This window comes from Panthera uncia, chromosome D2 (assembly GCF_023721935.1).
Source record: "Panthera uncia isolate 11264 chromosome D2, Puncia_PCG_1.0, whole genome shotgun sequence".
NCBI classification, from domain to species: domain Eukaryota; kingdom Metazoa; phylum Chordata; class Mammalia; order Carnivora; family Felidae; genus Panthera; species Panthera uncia.
Window position 1 is genome coordinate 21,521,414 of NC_064818.1, and position 17,377 is coordinate 21,538,790.

The window sequence follows — 17,377 nt, forward strand, 5'->3', positions numbered from 1 at the left end:
ATGGGCTCCACATAAATATTGCAGAAGATGGCCTGTCAGTTTACCTCCTCTATGTCTCTTGAATCCATTCACTTTTTAGAAATCATGAACATCTCATCCTTCCTCCCCTTGGCCATGCTATCAGTATCTCTATGCTGAAAATGTTTAACTGGTTTGCATCACTATTCCCCTTGCCAACCCATACTCTGCATTCTAGCCAGAAATATTTTTTTGAAATACCGAATAGATGATGTAACTAATTACAATCTCCCTTCCCCTCCCCCAACCTTCACATTGGTCCCTAGGATAAATACATATTATTCACTATGGCTAAAAAGCCTTTCATGGTGATGGCCCCTGATCACATCTCTAGACTCCAGCTGTTCACCCCTGCCCTCTGTACTCCAACCACTTGATTTTCCTCCAGTTTCTCACATTGCTTCTTCTTTCTGCTTTCCATACATCATGGCTTTCCACCCCTTCCATGTCATGCCTTCTGCCTGTACTCCTTGTCTAGTTGACTCCTATCGTTTAGATCTCATTTTCCAGAACCTTGTGTCTCTTCTTTGTGGCATATTTAGAAGAGTGTCAGTTTCATACCTATTTGTGTCATCCTTTTATTGTCTGTCTTCCCCACAAGCCTGTAGGCCCAATGAGGGCAGGGGATACCTGATGCAGTTCGTTGTATGCTGAGAGTCCAGACATAGTGGGTACTCAGTAAAGTTGACTTTATCAAAGGCATGTGTATAAAATGAGTATGAAAATAAACACATATAAATTCAGCGAGAAAAGCCTACCCATTGCATAGCGTTTGAAAATTCTAAAGATAAGCACAGTATTGAGATCAGTAAAAGAGCATTGGGAACTTTTAGAGGATTTAAGAAATTAAAGTAGGAGGGCTTCCTTTCTCATACAGATTTAGTAGTGGGTAGATGGAAGTGACGGGGATTTTTTTGTTTGTTTGTTTGTTTGTTTAATTGGGTACAAAAGGTGGTTTTATTAAAGCATGGGGAGAGGACCCATGGGCAGAAAGAGCTGCCCTGGGATTCTGAAGAGCAATTGATTGTATACTTGGGAGTTAGGGGAGGTAAAGACTAGAGGAAGTGTCCAAAAGGATATTCATATGTTAAAGAAGACTCACAGGATCCTGGAGGCCTAGCTATTGTCAAGCTAAGGTTGATAGGGATTTTTTGAATGAAAAACTTCACTTGGGCCCAAGCAACTGCTTTAGCATGTAAGAAGTATGCCATGGTATGAAAGTAGTACTTGCCAACCCTATTCTTGAGATTTTTGCCCCTGCATATGTTGAACAAGAGCCATTGCAAGGAGAGGAAGGGATGACTGAGACCAGGGACATGCTGGGGAGGCAAAAGAGAGAAGAGGTTTCAAGAATGTTTTAGTCTCTGGATTGTGGATATTCTGCTGGTTATGCCTTTTTATATCCTTCCTTCTAAAATCCATGTCATTTCATGCAATATAATTGTCTCTACTTCCATATGGCGACAGAATTCTAGCAACTATATCAGGATCTCAATAAATAGGCAAACTGAAAATGTTGCATAAGTTGTTTTCCCTCACTTACTTTCCAAATAGGAACTCCCCAATAATAAAACACAAATTTTGTAAATTAGCATAGTATCAGTTATGAATGTAATTTTGCAATTATGAGACTAAAAACATTCCACAATGAAATAAGAAATGCCATCTGATTTTGATTTAACTCAAAGGGGGAAAAACACATTCCATTTAAGAATGACAAATAAAGCTGTCAATGTGATCCATTTATAGCCCCTCAGAGAATGCCACAAATCCACATAATGTTCTGAGAAGCTAGTTATTGTATTTGCTCTCTCAGAGAAGGCGTAGAAGTCCCTGACAGACTGTTATCCAAGGAAACTAAGGTTAGGGGGAATAACTTACATTAGTCAACATCCTAGGTGCATATGCCTTAAAGGGGAGAAAGAGAGCTTCAGGCACCTTATTTAAATAGTGTGCAGCAGAGGAAAGGGTGGGGTGCTGCAGGAAGTGATGGGGTATAAGACAATGGAGAAAACAGTTTTCCTCATCTGTCCCCACCCCTCCCCTTCTTAGTTCTATGCCGTCTTACTGCCCTAAGGAGGCTTCCTTCTGTAAGGCCTGCTAACAAAAAGAACAGAAGGTTATTACATCTTAATCATAAATGTTCAAAGTGCCAGTTATTTGTGAACATTTCTTATAGGTTATTTCAAGTTCAGGTACGAAGACACTTGCCGTTGGAAGTGGAAATATAATCACCATTCCTTATTATGATAATAAAACTTCCTTCTTTTAAGAACCAGTTTGCTGTTAAATACACATACAGGTATTCATATTTAAGTATATATAAAATATGGCCCTCTGCAAGACATAACTGATTATATTTTCTCCTTCACATTGGCTGCTAAAAAACTGAGAACAAAATTTGTTACTATCTTCTAGCAAGAGTGTTGAATTTCATGGCATAAATTTTGAGTATGAATCTCTCTACTGGCCCCATCTTACATTCTTAGCCTTATTTTTTTGCTTTGACTTATTTTTTCATACCTATTTGAAATATATTTTATATTGCTGTACAGTATGTATTTTTATTAGCCTTTCTCTATAAGCCTTAAATCCTTTCCAGCATATAAATAAAACATTCAACATTTATAGATACCCTTTTTTTCCTTTTGGAGGGTTGCAAAATTTTCCCAAGGCAACATATAATTTATTACGATAGTATTACTATAGGTGCATGAATATTAACACATTGGGATTCGTAGTAATTAAATTTTTGTGATATTTAGTTTAATATTTCAGTTAGATTTTCTTTATATATATATACATATATACATACATATATGTATATATATACATACATATGTATATATGTATATATGTATGTATATATGTATATATATACATATATATAAAGAAAATCTAACTGAAATATTAAATATATATATATATATATATATAAATATTTTTTAGAACTGGGATTCCTAACCTGTGGTCCATGGACTCAAATTATGTGCAAAATTTTGAGGATGTAAAATTTTATTAATGAGGCACTTCATGATTTTAATCCAATTCTGAAAGGTGATTTTGACCCAAAAGATATAAAAAAATTACTGCTCTGCAGTGGGATGACAGTAGAAGACCAAATATTGGTCTTCTGACATTCAACTAATTGACAGAATATTTACTGACTGCCTACTAAGTGCCTGGCACTGTAATAGATACTCAGTAGCATTTAGAGCAGTAGACAGCAGTAAACAGGTAGGCTTGACCTCTGACCACAGGGCACTTCTAGTCCAGTGGGGATGAGAATAGACAACAAAAAAATGAACATAAGCAATATCTGAGGGGAGAACATTTGAGATGGAGGGAGCAGCTAATGTGAAGACCTTAAGGGAAATGTTGTTCTAGGAAATAGAAATATGAATGGTAGATCTCCGAATTCACTTTCAGTACTTCAGTCTAGAAATATCAGACTAATGATCTTATGCATGGAAGTTAGAAGTCTTTTCCTTGTTTTCATTCTTTTAGGAGTTAAATTTCCTAACGTGAGGGAAAAGTATCCTCAGAAAAAGAATGCGATTTATTTTACTATACACTAAATTCATTCAATAAATATTTGAGTCTACCATCTTGAAGGCACAATGGGACATGCCCTCAAGGTGCTCAGCACAGACCAAATAAAATATAACTGCCATACATGTAACTATAATGTACCTTAAACCAATCCTTATTGTTCTGTACTGTAGGTTTATGAGCCAAGTAAATTCTAGGGCCCAGACGCTTTAATATATAGTTTGAAACCCAAAGCTCTCTAGAAAGGCACCAATCACCCTGTAAAAGTTGAAGATGGATGAGCTGGAGAAAGCAACACATAATGAAAATTGGGATTAGAAATTCTTTGAAATAAGAACACTGTACTCTGTGGTTTGGAAAATGCTCTAAATAGCCCTCGCTGTATAAATAAATAAATTAAGATGTGACTAAAGATCATAAATATCTCTCACATTTTTAGATGTTTTCCTGAAATAAATTCTTTATGCATATATTAACTAATATACTGATAAGATGAAGACGACACTGAGGTCACAGAATTCTATGTGACGCTTAACTGGGTACCGGAAACCACGTGAGAACTCTATGCCCATGCCCTTGGAGGTAAGGGAGATTATTAGTTCTATTTTACATCAGGAGAAACTGAGGTTTGGAGAAGCAAAGCAATGTGGTCACAAAGCTAGTCACAGGAGGCAGCAGGGATGGGAACCTCAACAGTCTGACCCCAGAGCCCTTATGGTCCCGTCTTCGGTGTTCTCAGTCAGCTCTGTGGAGGCAAGTTGCTTCGTGAATTATTTCTGATAAACTCATCTGCTTTGCAGTTTAAATGGCTTTGGGGAGCAACATTTTGAATGATTAGTCTGAGCTTATCATGTGCAAATTAATTTAAATATTAGCCAAAATGATATAGGTAAGATGGCAAATCTATTAAGAGTAACACATGCAATTAAAAAACGTTTCCTTGACTTGGGATCAGAGTATATGATTTAGATTGTCCTTAATATTCCCTCTTCTAGGAAAAATAATGAAGAGTTGAATGTATTTATTTTAAAATCCTCAGAAGTACAAACATTATTTTACTAACCAGTTTCTGCCTTCACAATTTTTGATAATGAAATTTTAACTTGGAAAAGGGACATTTTAAAGCTTTCTCCAAATCCAGATCAAACAATCATTTTTCTCTTGTTTTACTCCCCCTGAAACCGCTCTTGCAGGCTGCTGGGCGACCACGCCCCCTTCAATAATAACAAGGCCAGTAGCAGCAGGAGCAGTGGATCATAGCCCCGGGGAACCCTGATTATATTATGTTATATTATCACATATTTATGCTGTGTCACCCACTGTGCCAAGCACCGTACAACTTCATTTTACCCTCACTACAACCCTATTAGCAGCTCCTTTTATTATTCCCAATTCCCAGCTTAGGAGATGGGGGCCCAGGGAAACTGCACACACACACAGAAGGCTTCCCAGCTTGTTAATGGAGGAGCTTACACCAGGCCTACTGACCCTAGAGCTGAGGCTGCCTGCAATTTCTCTCTGTGATCTCCCTTTGTCTGATCCTCATCCCTAACTGACACATCAGTAAGGACACACTTTTTCCCAGGATAGGCAGTCTAAACCCTTTAGAATTTAAGGCTGTCCACAATCTGGGCTTTCAAAAACCAGCCCAAGCTAATTTTTCCATATTCCTTACTAAATACCCTCAAAGCCTAAAGGAACCTGCCTTCTGTGAAAGCTTTAAGAAGTCTCTTAAACCCACAATACAGCTAAACTCTTCTGCTCTTAATGGCCCAGTTCACATTCCACTTTTCCAAGCTACCTTCCAGACTCACCAACCTAAGTAGTCTGAAGAGCTGGCCTCTGCTGTCTACACTGCAGATGACTCTGATGTCCACAAGGGCTTTGGCAGCCTGGCGTGGGGGGGGGGGTGGGGTCCATGGAATAGTATGAGCATTCTGTCGGAAAGTGCTCTCAGGAGCACATTCAGAGCTTTTATCAGTTTCTCAAAACTTAACAACCACTCAGCATTACTAGCCCCCCCTTCCCTGCCCCCCACCACCCCAACCCAAGTCCTGGAAACTAATAACATTAAATGCTAATGTTCACTGAACAAGGTTCCCAGATTTAGCAAGTAAAAATATATGGGACATGCCTATACTAAAACATGATTTGTGCATTTGAAATTCAAATTTAACCGGGCATCCTGTGCTTGATCTGCAACCCTGTCCTTGAATGTTTTGTGGATATTAATCTTATCTCTCTACTATACTGAATATAGTCAACTAGAGGGCAGGGGCTTCATTATTGCTCCACAGAACTTAACACTTAACCTTTATTGCTAATTACTGATTTACTTTTGCAGTCCAATAGAAATATTTTGGAATGTTCCTGATTTGGGGCCAGTATCAAACGTAGTAACTATATCATGGTTTTACATACATGGCTTTGGCTACAAGGAAACAGATTCTCATCATACCCAGTATGCTGTTTGCTAGATTGAAAGACATTACACATCTTCCCCAATTATCTTTGTTTAAAAAAAACGTTTTATAAGGAATCTGGGAAAATCAAAACATACTAAAATTATTACTGGATCTCAAAGTGAGGTCTTCAGACTATTTGATTGAGAAAATCTCAAAAGGTGTTAAAAATGCAGTTGTCTGGGTCCAATCTCAGACCTATTAATTCAGAAATGTGCAGAAAGGCTCTAAGCAATCTGGGTTTTTAAAAAGCCTTCCAGATGATTTTTATGCCCTCTAAAGTTTAAGGACTGCTTTTTTATGGGATGTAATACTCTAGCAAGGATTGCTCTTTAAGTTAGAGAAGAAAAGTTATTTTAGTCCTTAAAAACAAGCCATCATCATTTGGAGTTCAAAATATCAATCATCTTTTAAATGTATCTTGAATCTATCATGGTAGTGGTAAGTGCTCAGCACTGTCGTTTTGCCATTTGGAGCTCTCCAGCATTTAAACAGAACTGGTAAACTAATGATAGGTATTAAAAGTCTTCCTGGTGGATCATTAAAATAGTAAATGAGTTACTGAAATTTATACAGGCCATACAAAATTTAAAACTTAGATTATCTGAAGTAGAATGTTCTGCTGTGTACTAATGTTGCTATCCAGGATTGGTCTGGGAAACCTAAGCCTCTTTGGAATTTCCGGGGGGGAAAAGCATCATTGCCTAAAGCTCCCTTCCCCTGTTCACTGGGTGGTCCCCGAGATTTTTGACTCCTTGGTGAAAGGTGTGCTGTTCTGGAAGTCAGGATGTATCTGTTACATATTTTATGTTCTGTGTGTCCTCATGAATAAAACAATGGGTTGGACCATTGGATGGTCTCCAATGCCCTTCTAAACCCAAGTTTTTATTATCATTCTGAGGTTCAGATTTCTCTGTTGTAAAGTATGGGGGTTGGACCATGTTCAGTGTGTCTGCTTGTCCTGTGTGTCCCAGGGTTGTCCTGCTGTCTCTGTTGCTATACTTGGATCCCCATTCATAATTCAGGCTCACTGTAACAGTGTAAGATCGGTGATACTTCATTTAGGTTTTCCCAGGGATGGGACGATATATTGGCCATTAGCACATGTCCTTTGTAGGAAATAATTATTCATTATAGAATTATAATCATATAATTCATAATTATTCAACATACACTAATTGATCACCAACTATGTGCTCTGTGTCACTGTGATAGACCTTGGGAATACAATAACGGAAAAAGTCAGACAAGAGGAGCTCTGGTCTCACATGGCTTACAGTCTGGTGGTGGGAATGATGGAGGAGAAGATAAAAACACCAACCACATATATGCTGATGTGTAAATAAAGTAAGTGCAGTTGGTCATCAGTGTTAGAAGGGATCACTAGGCCTGAGCTAGAAAACAACAGAAGAGTATTTAGGAAAAGTCTCTTGGAGGAGGTGATATATACTTGGACCCACAGGAAGGAAAAAAGACCAAGGAGGGGGTTGGAGGAAAGGTCAGGGCAGGGAAGAACATTCTGGAAGCCCGTGGGAGGAACGGTTTATGTGGTTGGCATCTAAATATCCTTTCCATCTCTGAGAGATCATTTAATCCAAAACTAGAGAAAGGAAATCAAAGGCCCAGAGGGTTTAAGGTCAAATGGCCAGATAGTGGGAGAACTCTTCCATGCCTTAGTCTAGAACATAAGCCCTTCTTAGGGATCAGGCTCACAATGCAGCAGTAAGTACCACAATGCTTTGCTTCAAATCCTGGCTCTTTGCTTGTCCTTGGGGACCAGAACTTCTTTGAGACTCAGTTGTCTTTTGTGTGAAACATGGATGACATTTGCTGCATCAGGGATTTAATGAGATAAGGTGGCGCAGTGCCTGGTGTATCATAGCTGCCTGATAAATGCAAACTCTTTTGATTTTTCACCTAGTGCACTTTCACCCATACCAAGCTGTTGGAAAATAAGTAGGGCAGAGGTTAAGTTACTTGGATAAAGGAAGAGTGCTGGCAGAGGAGAAGTTCTGGAATACTGGGCTGGGGCCTGTTTAGCGGCTGTCCATCTGAGAGCTGAGTGGAGAAAATGAGAAGAAAAGGCCACTGAAGGTGGGAAGATGTCAAGGAAAGACATTCCCAACTTCATGGTTTTGCTCAGAGCTTAATCTGTTAGTGGTGAATCTAGAGTTGTCTTCATAAGACAGCAAAGACCATCCATAGTAATATTTATACTTAAAATTAGCATGTAAGAAGCAGGTTTTACTTTAGGAAACCAGTAAGCAGAAAAACGACGTACTTTATTATTAAATACATGTAAAGAGAAAAATATGATGTTACCATGTCACTCAATCCACTGGGAACAAATTAATCTAATTATCTGCAGGATATTAAAATAATTGCTCATATTAAGGGTGCTTAAAAACCAAGCCCATGGTATTGGAAGAATGAATAATTTATCCAAGTAACTATAAAGATTTTCTTCATTATGGACAAAACCACAGATTGAACTTCAGCCTTAAAATACGGAGAGGCATATTTCGTGGATTAAAGTGGACTATCTATAAGGCCACAAAATCTGTTTGCTCTCTCCTTAGAATTCCCCAAAACATAAGGGAATATTTATGGTTCAGGCACACTCGAACCAGGGCTGAATATTTCTTAGTTTCAGAAGTTCACTGGGTCCCTTTCCCCCCAGCCATAAGGTAAGTGCCATTCCATATATAACTTTTTGAAATGCTGCTTACTTTATGATTCTCTGCCGATGGTGCCTTATGGGAGAAATTTTATTTCAAAGTTTCATAGGATGTGAATTGAACTCATTATTTTACTCCAAACTCATTGTTTAATTGACGGGAAACATGCATTCTAAATCATCTTTGTATGCATGGCAGAAGCAGCTACATAAATTTAACAATGGGTGGATTATTACTATTTTGCATATTTATGGAATTTTATATTCAGGAAGCATTTTACAAATCTTTTATTAGTTAATCCTTACACTTACAAGTGAGTCTGACAGGTGGTAAACAATGCTTTGGGTTTTAAATTGCCAATTCGTGAAAACTTTAATGGGGAAAAAAATCTACATCATTCTTCCTTGCTCCCAAACTTGCCAAGAGCACATTTTTGATACTTTTTTCCTCTCACCAGAGACCAAGGCTAGAGGCCTGGAAGCAGGTTGCTGCCCACCAGAAACACAGTATTACAAAAAGGGTACATACTGGGCTCTGTCTGGGGTCAGGTGGCCAGCACCAGGGTAAACCTCACAGACATCAAGGTGATTATTGACAGCGTTCCCAACAAAGCTGCATCCCAGTAATAGAGACATAGAAAAACACGTAAGGAAGCAATTTTTCTAGAACTACACAGTAAACTTGGTTTTTAGTTCTAATGATGCCATACCTACTGGACTCACTATGTAATGCCATCATCAGTTCTCTTAAGATGAATGCATGTATATTAAAAGAATAAAACCTAACTCAAACTAAAAGAGTGTATTTCCTTTTTTTCAAAAAGTCACAAGTTAAAAACGCTAAGCTCCTTTGAACACTCACTTCAGATTTTTCGGATCCTCCAATCTGCCCCTCCTCCAGATACCAGAGATGTTGGAGAGCAGGGCACGAAAGCCTCCGTGGATCAGTCTCATTGTTGACCAAAACCTTTTACAGCCTGGGGCTTTCAGAGCTAACAAACCAAGAAAAATCAATCACACATCACCTGAGGGCTGGACACGAGGAGCCACAGATGCTGCACCTACTTTCTGAAGACTCCAGCTTGGACATGTCCTGTCCAGATTCTAATCTCTTCTGACTGACAGTGACTCTATCCCTCTAATCCCTCAGGCCCCCAATTCCGCCTGCCTGCGGGGGGCGGAGGGGGGTGGGAAGAGAGAGAGAGAGCGCGAGCGAGTGTGTGTGTGTGTGTGTGTGTGTGTTGGACAGTTAGGTTGGAGGGTGCAGAAAACACCCGAAGTATCTCGGAAGCAAGCACCCTCTGGGGCCCTGTGCTTTCTCAGTGCAGCTGGGCAGCTGTCAGGAGGTCAGCGTAAGGTAACCGGGTCACCCCCACCTCTGCCCCTTTCAGAGGTGCAAAAGGATGCTCTAAGCCCTCGCGTCTGCGGATAATATGGGTGCGCACACAGGGGGACCTTCTGAGTAACACCTCCCACCCAGGAGCGTCCCTCTTCCCCCACCCCCACCCCGGACGCGGCCCCGCCCCGCCCTTGCCGACTCTACCTGCGGGCGCTGGAGGCGCGGCGGCGACTGCTGGCTGTGCTGCCGGCGGCCGCTCTGGCTATGTAAGGCCGCCTGACCCCACCCTCTCCCACCTCGGGCGCCCCCCGCCCTCCAGCCACCGCCCGGCTAGGCCACCTCGCTGCGGCCCGCCACCGCCTCTCCGCGGGGCGGGGGCTTCGGGGCCCTCCCTACTCTCGCGGCCTGCTGAGACTTTCGGGCGTGGCCCTGGGCCGCCCCCGCCCACCCGCTCCCCCCCCCCCCCCGCCCGCCCCCCCCCGCGCCCCCCCCCCCCCCCCCCCCCCCCCCAGCCCCCTCCCCCCCAGCCCTTGCCAGCCCAAGTGCGTGTGGCCCCGCCCTTGTCTGTGCAGGGCCGGAGGGACCTCGCCCCAGTGTCGGCGTCCCCACGACCCACCTCTGGGACTCTCGTGGGGCGCCCGCCAGCAGGGGGGCGACTCCTTCTACCAATGGAGGCCAAGTCTGGGGAAAGTTTCTGGCGGTGTCAAGGGTCAGCCTTTTCTTGTAGGGACGTTCTCTAGCAAAGAGATAGAAACCCAGGCGATTCTATCTGCGGTTTCTGCTGACATCACAAACCACACATCACTCGGTGTCGTGTTGGGTAGTTTACACAAAGAGTCTCTATCATTACTGCAGCCGTCTGCACGTTCCCCTTTCAAAACCCCAACCGAGTGACATTTCAGCAGAACGGTTAAAGGAACTTAATTTTTAAATAAAAAGTTACTGCTGGAAACCAGTACATTACATACTAGCTCTGCCCCAAGTTCCAAGTATGGTCACGTCTGAATAATTCCAACCTTTTAGTGACGGGGATTATATAGGCCAGTCACTACTTTACACCCCCAAATCTCCACAACTTTTTCTATCTTTAGTCTTTAGTCTATTTACCTCGCTATATGGAGGAGTGGTGAAAATGAAATGCAACAAAAACAATTTGAAGAGCTTTTAACAGCTGGTATAAAAGTTTATGGCAGACACAGCCTGCAATCATTGAAAATAAGATTTGAAAATTATCTGTAGACCTCACTCTTCAGTTTTGCCGTTTTGCTTGAGTTTGAATTACAGGAGATTGGTGGTATGTATTATTTTTAGCAGAAATACTTTTCTAAGAATTATTAAACAGATTAAATGTATAATATGGTTATGATATCAGATCAGGGTAAAACTCCATTTACAGAAGAATGTGTTAACCACCTGATAGGAGACACATCCTTTTGGTGTAGTACAATTGGTTGTGTCTTAGAATTTAAATACTAGAAAAAGGTAACTTAGAAAACATTACAGAATCTTTATAGTCCTACCTGCCATCTAATGAGAATATAGCCTTCTTAGCATCCCTATTTCTTTCAATTGCTACTTATAAGATATAATTTCAAGATTGCTCAAAGCTTATGGATATTCGTTCATAAGTATTTAATGAGGTCTCAAAAACTGCCTGGCATTGACCTTGGTGCAGGTGATGTAAGGGTGAACTAGATAGAGAGATGTAAGTCCTACCTTCCAGGAGCTCACATTCTAATGGGGGAGAGATAGCTACTAAATAGACAAGTGCAGACATAATTAATGCACCTATGAAAAGTTGTGTGTGGAAGTATGGAGTGCTAGGAGAGGACACCCTCCAAATAGTCTTTTAGATTGCTATTTTGTTTTGAACCCTAGAATTATTTCAATGCTGCAAAGATTTTTTTTTTTTGCTATCCTTTCTTTCATATCTCATATTCAGTTCATCAGGAAATCCTGATAGCTCCAGCTTCAAAATGTTTTCCAAGTCTAACCCCAACTACCCCTCTTCCAAACCAGCAGTGCCCATTTGGATTTCTGAAAAAGGCTCTGAATTTGTCTTACTGCTCTTAATCTTGCCCCTATGGTCTATTATCCATGTAGAGTTTTGGGTGACCCTTTAAAAGTATGTGTATTAGCTCATGCCAATCCTCTGCTCAAAAACCACCCCATGGCTTCCCATCACTTTCAGTCACTTTCCATGGTGACAGTTCAAACTTGACCTTAGCCACCAAGGCCTTACATGTCTGCCACCCCACCTCTCTTTACCTCTTTCTCCATCACTGTCCCCTCCCCAGCCCTGCCACCCTCACTGGCCTTTCTGCTGTTCTTTCATCCCTTAGGTTCCTGCATCTTGGTCGTTGAGCCTGAGACACTTTCTCTAAATATTTAGAGGCTTGCTCCTCAGTAACATCAGATATTTTCTCCCTTGTCCTCATGTCAGAGAGGTAATCCCTGACCACCTGTTCTAATATAATATACATGTGCACACATGCATGTGCATGCACACACACACATACACATGCATACATTTATTGTTTGCTGTGTCTCCTCTAAAATGAGAACAACAATGGTTATAGTGTCATGCACATAGAAGACACAACATAAATATTTGTTGAAAGAAAGCATATAAATTATGTAATGGACTGAATGTCTCCCCAAAATTCCTATGTTGAAGCTCTAACCTCCAGTGTGACCATATTTGGAAAGAAGGTCTTTATGGAAGTAATTAAGGTTAATGAGGTTATAATTGAAGGGCCCTGATCTGATAGGATTAGTGTCTTCATAAGAAGAGACACTGGAGAGCTCGCTCTAGTACTTAGGAAAGGCCATATGAGCACACAGTGAGATGGCAATGGTCTGCAAACCAGGAAGAGAATTCTCACCAGGAACTAAGCCCACAGGCACCTTGATCTTGGACTCCCCAACTTCTAGAACTGTGAGAAACATATTTCTGTTGTTTAAGTCATCCCATCTATGGTATTTTGTTATGGCAGCGTCAGCAGACTAAGACAAATTATGAAAAATGTTAAAGAAAGAGCTTAGATACCATCTACACTCATACGTTATATTATATATTATAGCTAATCATTTCAAGATTACTAATGCACAAAATGGTGTGATGGTGTAACTTTTAGCCACTGAACAAACTTTGGAGCACCTCCCAGGATCATTGAGGTTTGAAGATTAATCTTACCTGGACACAAGAATAGAGTTAAGTATTTAACACAAACAAATGCCTTTTATAACTTTGTTGTTGTTTGCTTCTGAGGGCATGAATGACTGAAGCTCAAAGGAATAAGAATGGTCTAGTCACTATCGTGAAAAGTGCTGTTTCAAGAGAGTACAGCCTCTAAACTCCATAAAAGTTTCCTACTGGTCAAGCTGAAGGACTCAAGCTGTGGTGTGCCTAGAACATAATCATGGCCCATTGATATTCAAGTAAAGTAGCAGATAATTCAGGTAACAGCTCTCCTTATGTACTACAACTGCTTATACACTTTATCTCCAAAATAGGCTTTGGGGAGTAAACTTTGAACTTCTGTTTATGTTTTTTTTTAATTTCATAAAACCTAAGCTCTTGCAAGTGTACAATATGCAGATTGATACTGGCCTCCCAGTTGCCCATAGGTCCCTTGGTCTCCTGTCCTCCCTCACAGAGGAATCTTGAAGAAATACTGGGAAATCCATAGTGTGGAGCAGCTAACATGTGATTCCTACTCTTCTTTCAATTCCATTGTGTTGCGTCTTACTGATTTTATGTTTGTTCATTTAAGGAATTAAGGATTCTATTATTCAGTATTAACTAAACCAGCAGTTACAAAATAGAAAAGTGGCTTAAAAGGATTTTTGTAAAGAAGATAATACTAATAATACAAGCATAAGCAAACAGGAAATTGGTAGAATTGAAGCTTCTCTGACTGCAGTAAGAATTCTTTGACATAATGGGAGGTTAACAAAGTTGATGATTTGCTTAATTCAGTCTTCCAAGAAATCAGCTTCTCTCTTTCATTGAAATGATCAAGAAGGCCTATGAAATATGGATTTAAATCTAATTCTGTTAACAATGAGCCTTGCCTTAAGTATATATTATACTTTGAGTCATAGGCTAATGATAAAATGAAGCACCGTGACTAGCATAAAATAACAAATATCTAGTTCATCATTAAGTGATTTTTAACACTTTTATTTATGTATATATTTCATAATGTATATTGGCATATGCAATAAGTGATCTGGTTAATAAATTAATAAATGAATAAGTATTGGGGATATATACTGAACATTTTAACCGATGGACTGTCTATCAAAAGCGTTTGCGAATACTGATTTACATAACCAGGGGTAAAATAATTCATTAGAACCCAAAACCCTGCTCCTGAAAGAAAAAAGTGAATAAAACCAACTAATTAATCAGAATACCTATTCAGGGCATATCCAGTACCTTTTTTTTATATCTTTCTTCTGTTTTCTCTTTTGATCGTTCCACAGTTTCAAGGGAAATAAGAGGAGAAGCAGCCCTGTTAATTTACTATGGTATTTGGCAGCAGAAATTAAACTTGCCAAATAAAAGTAACTTGGGGTCTACTTTGGAGTGTTGGCTTACCTTGTTATTCTAGTTTTGAATTACAATAGCTTATAATGGTATGACTTTATATTCACCTGTCTTCTTTAAATTAGTTGACTTTTCTCTTAGAATGGAATGTACCCACAGAGCCTGGGATTTGAACTAATATGAAAACCCAGTCATACTCTTCTGACTGTTCACCCATAAGAAAGGTTTTCCCTGTTTTTTGCAAGCTCTTGAAAACTTCTCTTCTCCCTACTCTAAGACTTACTGTGTTTATCTGCAGGATAAATTTATAAATTTTCAGTTATTGAGCCACAACATTGTGTAACAATTGGTATCAGCATATTGTTACTAGAAGGACTTTCTGTTTAGTTCTGTTTTCTTAGATGGGTATCATTACACCGTAACGTTTGGAGAGTCAGGGGAGGCTGGACTACAGTTCATTGTGTGAAAAAAGCAGCTGAGGCTTGGAATACCACAGGGTCTGCCTGTGGTCAAAGCTCTGAACCTTCTGACTTCTCATTCTGAGTACTTTTCGTTGTGATATGCTACCGCAGAATGAGCCGGGTGAGAATGTTGTTTTTCTTTCCAAGTATGAGTTAGAGAAAGTAGGACACGTTGGACGATTCCTCACTGTATCCATACACACATGTGTCTGGCAGCCCGGGGTGTTTTAGTTCCTCCAAAAACCCCTACCGCAAAGGGTGCCCACGAAGGCGAAGAGATCATTCTTTCCTAGAGATTTATTTTGCGATTAATAAAGGGTGAGAGGAGGCCTTAGAGATTATTTTATTTTTATATTATTTATTTTCTTTTTCTCCTTGGGGTCTCAGAATTTAACTCAGCACTAAACCACTGCCAGCTCCTGTTTTCCTAATTAGAACTTTAACCTTCACAAAATAATATTATTTTGGTAATATAGTCTTAATGAAAAATAGTAATAAAAATATCAGTAAGACACAGGAGGGCAGAATACTTTAAACTAGTTGGTGGGGATTATTGGTTACTACTTAGCAATAATATCTAATAGTTTGGTAGAAAATTTTTGTGATGGAAACCTAATTTCCTGAGGTACGTAAAATAGGACCAAATAAAATAGGTAAGAGTGTATTGTAAAGATAATCTAGTTGCCCAGATGGGCTTTCCTTAGTTACAGCTTTTATGGCTCTTGAAATGTGTGTGTTTTTTATTCTTTTATGAGAAAATAAAGATTTTCTTTTTCCCAGGGGCAAGAAGTTACCCTGCAGTTTAGTTGTTAAAATACGCTGAATATTTTTTCTTTGTTACTTCTAGGGCACATATTTATTCTGGAACACACCTTAGTTCTTGTGTTTTCCCCCAACATTTGAATTTCTGGCTCTAGACTACAGATTTTAAACTTGTTAGTTGTATTTCTCATGATATTCCTGATAAGCTAGTTAATATTAGATTTTACGGCATGGATTAAAGTAAGAAAATGCTATAATTTCATAATCTTATCTAACTTGGATATTTCCCCCCTCCCAAACTTTGAAAGTTGCAGTAGGGTGGAATATTTCTGAAAGGAAGTTGGAAATTTATCTGTAGTCCTACAATTGTGACTTGTAAATTCTATAACCAAATTCCATGGATTGTGAACAAATTTTATTTAATTTTCTTATTAACAAAGTCTCAGAATTTTTAGTTTATATTTTTACAGTACTATGCCTTTGGGCTTTATTACAAAAGATAACATTGGATGGAAAAATGTATCTGTGTAATGTATGTCCAGATGGATTTTGTACAGGTGGCACCATATTTTCTCCTTCCATAAAAGAAGACAAGTCCTTGATTGGAGGATTCTGTATGTTTCTTTCTAAATATGCTGTGTTTAATAAAATTATTTGATGGTGGTAGTGTTATCCATTTTCCACCTATAACATGCTTTGTGGGGAGAAACAGTAGAGCCTGGAATTTATTGCAGGGGCTCTCCTGAATTTTGAAACCATTACTTTACAATGCCAATACAAGAGAGGATATTTCACCTTGGGAGGACATCTCCAACCTGAAGAGATGACACTCCTAAGTATAACTAAATATTAGTAAATTAAAATCTGACCTTGAATTTCCCACGAACTCCATATTTCCTGGGATAGAACTGATTGCAGAGGATGCAGAAAATCCATTTGCTTTTAGAGTTTTTGTGCTTTGGCCTTTTAGAGTACCTTATGCATGCATGTCTTTCTAGTGTCTCCATATTCATTGTTAAAACTGATGCATTATCTGTGCTTTAAAAAATTATGTGGTCATCGTGGCACTTCCTCCTTCAAATGTGGCTCCTATTGCATGTGGAATTCAGCTCTCTTAGCCTTGGCAGCGAGGCCCTGTAGGACCTGGCCATGCCTACCTTTTTCGTCTCTTCTACATATCTTCCCCTGGGTCACTAACCTCAGTAACACCAGACACCCTTCTGTTTCTTGAAGACAGCACACTCATTCCTGACCCTGTACCTATGAATGGGATGTTCCTCAGTCTGGAATGTTTCTAGCCCAGATTTTCAAATGATTGGCTCCTTTTCAATATTCCTCTCCTCCTCTCATCTAATGTTGCCACCCACCCTTCTAGTCCTTCTTCATTACTTTATTTTTTTTCTTCATAGCACTTATCGCTTCCAGAAATGATATTATCTATTTGCTTGCAACTTTATGATATGATCTCAATTAGAATGCGCAGAACCTGGAACGTACTAGGTGCTCAGTTATACACACACACACACACACACACACACACACACACTTTAG

At 39.7% G+C, this 17,377-nt stretch overlaps 1 protein-coding gene across 4 annotated transcripts in view; it reads right to left on the minus strand.

Annotated features, from left to right (window-relative positions):
- RHOBTB1 (Rho related BTB domain containing 1) overlaps positions 1 to 10,812 on the minus strand; it is a 122,294-nt gene extending 111,482 nt beyond the window's left edge. The window contains exon 1 of one of the 4 annotated variants that reach the window (XM_049646123.1): positions 10,665 to 10,812. The gene's annotated coding sequence lies outside the window, so the exon portion shown is untranslated. Of the gene's footprint in view, positions 1 to 9,571; positions 10,197 to 10,252; positions 10,381 to 10,664 lie in introns of those variants that run through there. The other 3 variants (XM_049646119.1, XM_049646120.1, XM_049646126.1) reach the window with 3 other exon arrangements.
- Positions 10,813 to 17,377: the final 6,565 nt, after the last annotated feature.